General features: G+C 45.6%; 1 long non-coding RNA gene across 1 annotated transcript; it reads left to right on the forward strand.

Annotated features, from left to right (window-relative positions):
• Positions 1-422: 422 nt before the first annotated feature.
• LOC308572340 lies at positions 423-1,720 on the forward strand. Its single transcript, XR_014001734.1, has 2 exons — positions 423-585; positions 1,297-1,720. It is a non-coding gene; the product is annotated as an uncharacterized lncRNA (long non-coding RNA).
• Positions 1,721-7,807: the final 6,087 nt, after the last annotated feature.

Below are 7,807 nucleotides of genomic sequence, written 5' to 3' on the forward strand. Positions count from 1 at the left end.
TGGTGGCCACCTACAAGAAACATCTGATCTCTATAATTGCCAACAAGGGTTTTGCCACCAAGCACTAAGTCATCTTTTACAAAGGGATCAAATACTTATTTCACTCATTATAATGCACATCAAACTCTGACTTTTGTCTTCTGGGTTTCTGGGGGTTTTCCTGTTGTTATTCGTCAGCGGGCAAATGGGGCAAATTTAGCAGGGCATAAAATAATTTTCCCCCTCACTGTAGATAACTCCAAGACAGATGGCCCAAGGGTTTGACGATGTATAAGGCAGCTCCCACGTTCCTATTGGGTTTAGGCTATTTGGAGACCCTTCCAAAATAAGTTATACAGCCTCCCACCACTAGATGGAAGTAAAAGTTCTTCCATTCTTAGAAGAAAGCAGCCGTTTTCTGACTCTGGTATGATAACCACTAAGGGCTGCAGAAGTCACTGAGCTCTGGAAGGAGCAAGCTTTGGTGCTTGTCTGCATTATTGAATTGGAGGGAGATGTCCGTGGGCTCCAGGATGGCCTCAATAACTTGGCTAACTCGGTGGAGGCATCTCTTAGAACTACTCGTCCTATATCAGTGGACTATTGGTAAGGAAATCTTAGTTTAGGAAACAGATACATTGGTACCACGGGTTACAGATGCTTCAGGTTACAGACTCCGCTAACCCAGAAATAGTACCTCGGGTTAAGAACTTTGTTTCAGGATGAGAACAGAAATCGCGGGGCGGCGGCATAGCGGCAGGAGAAGGCCCCATTAACTAAAGTGGTACCTCAGGTTAAGAACGGACCTCCAGAACGAATTCAGTTCTTAACCCGAGGAACCACTGTACATAAATAAGTGGGAAATAATTAAATATGAAGCCTGCCATGTAGGAGGCTTTAGTTCAGGGTTTCAGCCAGCTAGTTGTGACCCTTTTTGTAGTACTTTCTTACACTCATTCTCTCCCCTAGTTTTCCATCCTTCCTGAGAGAGAACAGAACTCCTTGTGCACTGCTCATATTTTAAGAACATGGATCTGGGACGGTGGCTGGGTGTTTGTGTGAAAATTTCAGCTTGTCTGCAGCGATTTAAACACACATTTTTAAAAAGTGAGGAATGGACAGCAGAAGGAAGATTGTGTTTCACTTTATCCCTCTATTCCCTACATTTATATCTTGTGCAGATAGTGCTTTAATTCATGTACTGCAGTTTTGACATTATTTCTTGACTTCCTTCTACCAATTGCTGAATGAATACTGACTGTGTACATTAAGGCAAAACTTTAGCATGCTTTTAATACCTTTTTCAATATCCTGCAGTCTGTGGCTCTGATTCCCAAGTGACCCAGAGTCCTGTATCACAAAACGTCCAGGAAGGGGAACTGTCTGCCATCACCTGCAGCAACCCCAATGAATATCGCACCCATTTTTGGTACCGTCAGCAGCCTGGAAGAGCACCGACCTTCCTCTTGTATATAGCACCCCAAGAAAAGAACAAAACCAAAGGACACTTCACAGCAGAGTACTTGAAGAAGGGAAAGAAAAGTCGCCTGCATCTCTCTGGTGCTCAGATTCAAGACTCAGGCACTTACTTTTGTGGCGTAGAGCACAGTGGTGCTGGAAGGGAGAGGCTCATGACTATAACTTCAGGTCTTCTTCAGCTCTGATGTTCACCTTTACTCTGTGATACTTTGCTGCTGAAAACCTTCCCCTACAAATATTCATAAAGCCCAATATTAAAGAACTTACCAAGTCTCTCTCTCTATTACACACATGCACACACACACACACACACACACACAAACACACAAACACACAGAGAGAGAGAGACAGGGAGAGACAGAGAGACAGAGAGATAGAGAGAGAGATTTGTATTGGGGAAATATGAATCTTTCAGTTTGGTTTCCCTTGTTTCCCATTATGGTGGCTGTGGAGATCTTCTCCATCTTGGCCTCCAGTGCTGGATTACTGGGTTGTATCTTTTCCACAAAATGCTACATCATTGTGCTGAGGCCTGAACTGAACAGCAAGGATCAATTAATACGAAGAAAGGATTAAGCCGTCTGTCTCCACTCATCATTGCATTTTTCAAAAAAAAAATCTTTGAGATGTTTTACATTCAATAAAATTGCATAAATTTTATGAAACCAATAAACAAGTGCCCTAACATGTCTTGGACAAAGTAGCTGGGAGGAGATACATTCATATAATATTAGTCATAGTTATTCAATTTTAAATTATTACAAAGCCTGTCCAGATATTTTGCCTTGCATTTTAGTTTCCCTATTAGTTCTTATCACCACATGCTTGCTTCAGGTGTCTCCCAAGAGGGCCGCTCCATGGCTGAATCTTGGTATTGAAATGCTGCAGATCAGGCTGAATTTCTCTAAATTGTATGCATATTGTTGATTGCAATATGATAGTCGCCCCTTTCCATTCAGGTATTCATTAAGTGTTAGTACTTGATCTGGTTTCCTATGCGGTTTTATGAGTTGATTTTATAAAAAAAGAAAATATGATTGTGTTTTATTACATGTGCTATGGTTTGAAATGTTCTGTTTCTCCACCCTGGAAGTGTCTTTGCAATAAATAGTAGTTGTGCGTGGTTGAATCTGTGAGATTCACTTCCATTTTTTTCAAGTTCATAATAATAATAATAATAATAATAATAATAATAATAATAATAATAATTTATTATTTGTAACCCGCCCATCTGGCTGGGTTTCCCTAGCCATTCTGGGCGGCTTCCATAGAAACCAAAAAACACTAAAATATCATACATTAAAAACTTCCCTGAACAGGGCTGCCTTAAGATGTCTTCTGAATGTCAGGTAGTTGTTTATCATTTTGACATCTGATGGGAGGGCGTTCCACAGGGCGGGCGCCACTACCGAAAAGGCCCTCTGCCTGGTTCCCTGTAGCTTTGCTTCTCACAATGAGGGAACTGCCAGAAGGCCCTCGGCGCTGGACCTCAGCGTCCGGGCGGAACGATGGGGTGGAGACGCTCCTTCAGGTATACTGGGCCGAGGCCGTTTAGGGCTTTAAAGGTCAACACCAGCACTTTGAATTGTGCTCGGAAACGTACTGGGAGCCAATGTAGGTCTTTCAAGACCGGTGTTAGGTGGTCTTGGCGGCCGCCCCCAGTCACCAGTCTAGCTGCCGCATTCTGGATTAGCTGTAGTTTCCGAGTCACCTTCAAAGGTAGCCCCACGTAGAGCACATTGCAGTAGTCCAAGCGGGAGATAACTAGAGCATGCACCACTCTGGCGAGACAGTCCACGGGCAGGTAGGGTGTCAGCCTGCGTACCAGGTGGAGTTGGTAGACAGCTGCCCTGGATACAGAATTGACCTGCGCCTCCATGGACAGCTGTGAGTCCAAAATGACTCCCAGGCTACGCACCTGGTCCTTCTGGGGCACAGTTACCCTATTCAGTTCCAGGGAGTCCTCCGCGCCAGCCCGCCCCCTGTCCCCCCAAAACAGTACTTCTGTCTTGTCAGGATTCAACCTCAATCCATTAGCCGCCATCCATCCTCCAACCGCCTCCAGGCACTCACACAGGACATTCACCACCTTCACTGGTTCTGATTTGAAAGAGAGGTAGAGCTGGGTATCATCTGCATATTGGACACCCAGTCCAAACCCCCTGATGATCTCTCCCAGCGGCTTCATATAGATGTTAAAAAGCATGGGGGAGAGGATGGAACCCTGAGGCACCCCACAAATGAGGGCCCAAGGGTCTGAACACTCATCCCCCCTACCACTTTCTGAACACGGCCCAGGAGGAAGGAGCGAAACCACTGTATAACAGTGCCCCCAGCTCCCAATCCCTCTAGACGGTCCAGAAGGATGTTATGGTCGATTGTATCAAAGGCCGATGAGAGATCCAGCAGAACTAGGAAACAACTCTCACCTTTGTCCCTAGCTCGCTTGAGATCATCAACCAGTGCGACCAAGGCAGTTTCAGTCCCATGATGAGGCCTGAACCCTGATTGGAAGGGATCCAAATGGTCCGCATCCTCCAGGCATGCCTGGAGTTGTTCTGCAACCACACGCTCAATCACCTTGCCCAGGAATGGAAGGTTTGAGACTGGGCGATAGTTGGCCATACTGGCCGGGTCTAAAGATGGTTTTTTAAGAAGCGGTTTAATGACCACCTCTTTCAGCGGATCTGGGAATGTTCCCTCACAGAGGGAAGCATTCACCACCCCGCAGAGCCCATCACTCAGCCCTTCCCGGCTTGCTTTTATTAGCCAGGATGGGCAAGGATCAAGGAGACAGGTGGTTGGTTTTACGCATCCAAGCAGCCTGTCCACATCCTTGGGGGTAACGGATTGAAATTGATTCCATGCAACTTGACCAGACAGGGCTCTAGCACTCTCCCGCCCCAGCCCTGCTCCCACGGTGGTGTCTAGCTCCTTCCGAATATGAGTGATTTTATCTGCAAAAAACTTTGCAAAATCGTTGCAGGAGATCTTGGGGTCTTTACAAGGCCCCGGTGGTAAAGGTGGTTCCGTTAAATTGCGGACCACCTGAAAGAGTCTCCTGCTACTATTTTCTGCAGATGCAATAGAGGCGGTGAAGAAAGTCTTCTTCGCCGTCGCTATCGCCATTTGGTAGGCTCAACGTTGAGCTTTAACCTGTGTCCGGTCAGATTTGGAGTGAGTTTTCTGCCACCGACGCTCTAGCCGTCTCAGCGATTGTTTCATCGCCCTCAGCTCTGAAGAAAACCACGGGGTTGTCCGGGCTCCATGCAATCGGAGAGGGCGCTTCGGAGCCAGACAGTCGATAGCCCTGGTTAACTCCGCATTCCAGTGGGCCACCAGGGAATCAGCTGAAAGGCCATCAACATGGGATAAAGCATCCCCTACCACTCTCTGGAAACCATTTGGATCCATTAAGTGGCAGGGGCGGACCATCCGAATCGGTCCCACCTCCCTGCAGAGGGGAAGGGTCGCAGAGAGGTCCAGTTGCACCAGGAAGTGATCTGACCATGGCACTTCTTTGATTTCACTTTTACTTAGTGTCAGATCACCCACGTCACTAGAGGTGAATACCAGGTCTAAGGCATGTCCATGACTATGAGTTGGGCCCAACTTATTCAGGGACAGCCCCATGGAGGCCATGCTTTCCACGAAGTCCCGAGCGGCCCCTTGTAAGGTCGTGTCGGGGTGGATGTTAAAATCCCCTAGGACAACCAAACTAGGTGTCTCCAGGAGAACATCCGCCATGACCTGAAGCAGCTCGGACAGGGAATCCTTGGTGCAGCAGGGAGGTTGGTACACCAAAAGGAATCCTGTACTGCCCCTATTGCCCAACTTCCAGAACATGCACTCAGAAAACTGGGTCTTCCCAGTAGGACGCCTGATGCAAACTAATGACTTCCTAAAAATCACTGCAACCCCCCCTCCCCACCCACATGACCTGGGTTGCTGTGCGTAAGAGAAACCTGGTGGGCAAGCGGCAGCAAGGACAGGCCCATCTGCTTCCTCCAACCAGGTCTCTGTCATACATGCCAGGTCAAATCCTCCATCCACAATCAGGTCGTGGATGGCAGTGGTTTTATTCATCATTGACCTGGCATTACACAGCAACACCTTCAGGTCATGTGGGTTTCCCCTGTTGATTCCAGTATCCATCCGGTCAAGGCCAGACCCGGAGGCAGGGATAGTCTTCAAACAACGACTAAACCTGCCTCCTCGGTAATGACATGGTCTGGTCTTAGCGTAACTCCTCCTCCTGCCCATGATCACCGAGATCGGATGTCCCAGTGCTTCCCCCCCTGTGGAACTTGTCCCAGCCATCGTGTTGGCTGGGGCCTCACTCCCAGGCAGCCCTGATCCCGCCCCTTAAAAACAAAACACAAACTATACAGAACCAATAAAACAACAGTAAACAAAAACAGAACAATTATACTAAAATTAATCCCCAACCAAATATCCATCCCTCCCACCCACCCCCAACAAAAGAAAAAAGGAAAAAAAGAAATACAAATTTAAATTGCCACCGACTGCTTGAGGACATTTTAAAACACATTAACCACTTGGAACAGGGAAGCAATTGCAGAACACTTCCCAGCTTCCCCAAAAGTTTGTTCCAAATAAGGGCCTGGGCCACGCCCCCTGGGCCAGTTGGAGAAGGCCCTGGAAGGGAGCAGGCCCTGCAGTCCTCCCCACAGCCGATGGTCCGAGGCCTCCACGCAGCAGGAGTTCAGTGTTTGGGGTTCTGCTTGAGAATGTCACTGAAGGCTTTTGTGGGTGCCACATCAGCTGTGGTATCCTGGTGAGCCACCCACACATTATACCATGGAGGAACTCTCAAAACATTGGGTATAAAATTATTAAATGACTGAGGTGTCAGCTTGGATAAAATATTGGGGTGGGGAAGGTAAGCCCTGCCCCACATAATCACATGGCACGGCACACACAGAGCTTCTGAATGGCAATGCCCATCAACTGAGGGGGTGGCCCAAACAACACAATTTTATTGTAGGTGGGGGGGGGGGCTGAAGGGACCTTGGCCTCTATTTTAACAGAGATGATAGATAGATAGATGATAGATGATAGATGATAGATGATAGATGACAGATGACAGATGACAGATGACAGATGATAGATGATAGATGATAGATAGATGATAGATAGATAGATAGATAGATAGATAGATAGATAGATATAGATAGATAGATAGATAGATAGATTAGATGATAGATAGATAGATAGATTAGATGATAGATAGATGATAGATATAGATGATAGATGGATAGACAGATAGATGATAGATAGATGATAAATAGATGATAGATAGATAGATAGATAGATAGATAGATAGATGATAGATAGATAGATAGATAGATAGATAGATAGATATAGATAGATAGATAGAAGATGATAGATAGATAGATAGATAGATAGATAGATAGATAGATAGATAGATAGATAGATAGATAGATGATAGATAGATGATAGATAGATAGATGATAGATAGATAGATAGATAGATAGATAGATAGATAGATAGATGATAGATAGATAGATGATAATGATAGATAAGAAAGAACATATTTCTTGCTTGTAGACTATGTAATCATTTGGGGATAAAGCATTTCTTTCTGTCCTCTGGCAGTGCTTTAGGGTACCACTTTCTGTCTGGTGTTTTCTCACCATTGAACTCTGCACTCAAATTCCCCTGTCTCAGTCCTTCAAGGAGCAGATTCCACCTGCTTTTTCTATCTGAATATTTGAAGATATTTTTCTGATCAAAAGTGCCACTCAAAGTCCAAGATCCAATGAAGTAATTATCTCCCTCTGCAATTATCCAGATCACAATATTTTTTCCAGCTAGACAGAAATCTCAGGAGTTTCCTAAGGATATCAGGAAACAGTCAACAACCCAGCATAGTAAGAGCATTAAATATGCTCCTGTGCCAGTGAGATTCAGGAGTGTTGCATAATGTGTGTGTGAGAGGTTTTACTGGTTTTGTTACTGTCAACACTTCTTTTTCATTTTCATTGAGTTTTAATAATACTTTAAGTTCATATTCAAAGTATTTCTCTGTCTGCTGATGTTATAAAGAAAGCTAAAAGTGCAACCACCAACACAGCCAAAGTCAGAAGGGGGAGTTATTTGGACACAGAGAAACCTGCATCTTTTGAGAGAGGCTTTGAAGCTACCATGGTGAGGCTCTTGCTGCTCCTGCTGCTGCCTCACACAATGTGCAAAGGCAGGACAATGAAGTGCCTTGCCGTTGATCCAATCCCTGTGCCCCATGAATGGTACCAGGCAGGTGACCTCCTCATTGGTGGGATTGCTTCTCACATCACTTACTATTTTA

The sequence above is a fragment of the Podarcis bocagei genome (assembly GCF_964188305.1).
Source record: "Podarcis bocagei genome assembly, chromosome: 13".
Taxonomy (NCBI): Eukaryota; Metazoa; Chordata; class Lepidosauria; order Squamata; family Lacertidae; genus Podarcis; species Podarcis bocagei.